General features: G+C 33.8%; 1 long non-coding RNA gene across 2 annotated transcripts; it reads left to right on the top strand.

Moving 5' to 3' along the window:
- The first annotated feature begins 221 nt into the window (after positions 1-221).
- LOC126608569 (uncharacterized) lies at positions 222-1,686 on the top strand. 2 transcript variants are annotated; one of them, XR_007617910.1, is made up of 4 exons: positions 222-521; positions 616-825; positions 927-996; positions 1,247-1,686. It is a non-coding gene; the product is annotated as an uncharacterized LOC126608569 (long non-coding RNA). The 2 variants fall into 2 exon arrangements; XR_007617909.1 differs by having other exon boundaries at positions 616-996.
- The last annotated feature ends 317 nt before the right edge of the window (positions 1,687-2,003 follow it).

Below are 2,003 nucleotides of genomic sequence, written 5' to 3'. Positions count from 1 at the left end.
AACTCCTGCGGCATCCAAAGTCGAAGGAGAGAAATTGCAGACAGGTAATATTAAATAACTTTGTTGATATTCTAATTGGTTGCATATTAAAAATATTTGTTTATGATTATAATTGGTTGCATGCTACAAATACAAATGTTGAAATGTTGGTTGGATGAGTATTAGTGTTGTATTATTGTTTGCAGATTATGAGAAAGGTTATACTTTTAAGGAAGGTTCTGCTGAAATTTCAGTAGGATTTTAAGTTTGTTTTTTACTGTAAAATTTTTCTTTGTAGTCAAGAAAAACACCTAAGAGCCATGTGTCAACTGAAGACCGCGAAAGTGACACGTTTGCTGAAAGACCGATCACCATTACCATTACGTAGAATCCTCGAACACCATACTGCGTCTATTTTTTAACAGCACAGTGGGTTGGGCCACGACGTTGGGTCCGTAGTGCGAATCCATTGTTCTATGAAGTTGGGTACCTGGAAAGCAGTGTCGAAGGACAAGAAGAAAGCGAAGTTGCATGAGATGTCGGTTAGTATTGTCAACTTTTAATAGTACATTTTTTTAATAAAGTATACTGTTATTAATAATTTAATAATAATTTAATATTTTTTTATATTTGCAGCTGAACTATGATGTTGAAAACCTCGATGCTCAGCGTACCACTTACCTACAAGAGCTCTTCACGAAGTGGTACGTTGAGTGGAAAAGCTACCTCCACAAAGATTTTGAATCTTTTTCAGATATGGAGATTACTCTCGAAGGCTGCCTAAAGGAATCCCAAAGGATTGGGCATGGCTGTGCAAGCATTTTTAGGATTCGAAATTTTTTGTAGGTATAATAATATCCTAATTTTTTTATTAATTTTTTAACTTACGCGATAATACATACATTTTGTGTTTAACAAGAAAGATCTAAGGCAAACAAGATGAATAGGTTGAAAAAGAAATTTCTCTACCACTCCGGTTTAAAGCCTTTCTCCAACAGGTTGGAGAAGTTATGACAGGTAAAATGATATATTTCTATATTTTAATATATATTTATTTTTTTTTAGAATTAATAACAAATTTCTTTACCTTTTTTTCTTCAAAAGTGTTCTAAGTTTCCCAAGATCAACATGATCAAGGAAGTTTATGTTCGACTCAGGGATGAGGCTGCTGAGCAGATCTATGAAAGTTTATCTCATTGTTACTTTTCTTTCAATTATAAATATTATACATATTAATTAAATATTAATATATATTTTCTTCTTACAGGCTACTATGGTGGAGAAGAGCAATGCTTTTCTCAACTGAGACGTTGGATTAGACCCTCAGTCGTAGGTCTGGTAAGGGATGGGGAGAGCGCGACACTATGAAACCGGTGGCTCATCTTTTTCAGAGAGAGTTGGGGACCTGAAGCGGTAGCTTGCGGCCTAGAAAGACCATATGAGAATCCAGGGCGACCAGATGAATCAGATCTTACATGCCGTCCAGTTGTCCGACTTTCGATTGATTCCCAGCCACCTCAGTCATGAGGTTCTCAGTTGCTTCACCCATCGATCCCCAGGCATCCCATCTAGCAGACTTCGAGCCCTTGCTTTTATAGTTTTTTTGGTATTTGGATATCATAACTTTTTTATTGCTTGTACGTACATTTCAAAATATAATATGAATAATAATTAAAATAATTATTCTTTTGATATTTAAATAACAAAGCATTAAATTAATAAAATATCTAATTTAATAAAAATTAATAATTAAAAACATAATAAAAATTAAAAAAAAGTTTGACCCAACGAAATTGTATCGTCACAAAAAATTAATGCTAGTACAGGTTTCGGCACGCCTAATTTTAAGTATTTAGAGAATTAAAAAAAATGAAAAATACTCAAAAACAAAAATGATAGGTTAAACTTCATTGTGTCTAGATTTATTTGACAACAGCACTCGTCGCATAATGGTTTTCGTAACGAAGAGATTTCTTCGCCCTAACCTTAACGCAAGGGAATGGTGTCATAACCTTAAAGTTTGC

The sequence above is a fragment of the Malus sylvestris genome, chromosome 16 (genome assembly GCF_916048215.2).
Source record: "Malus sylvestris chromosome 16, drMalSylv7.2, whole genome shotgun sequence".
Lineage (NCBI taxonomy): Eukaryota > Viridiplantae > Streptophyta > Magnoliopsida > Rosales > Rosaceae > Malus > Malus sylvestris.
This window is presented reverse-complemented; position numbering and strand designations above follow the sequence as displayed.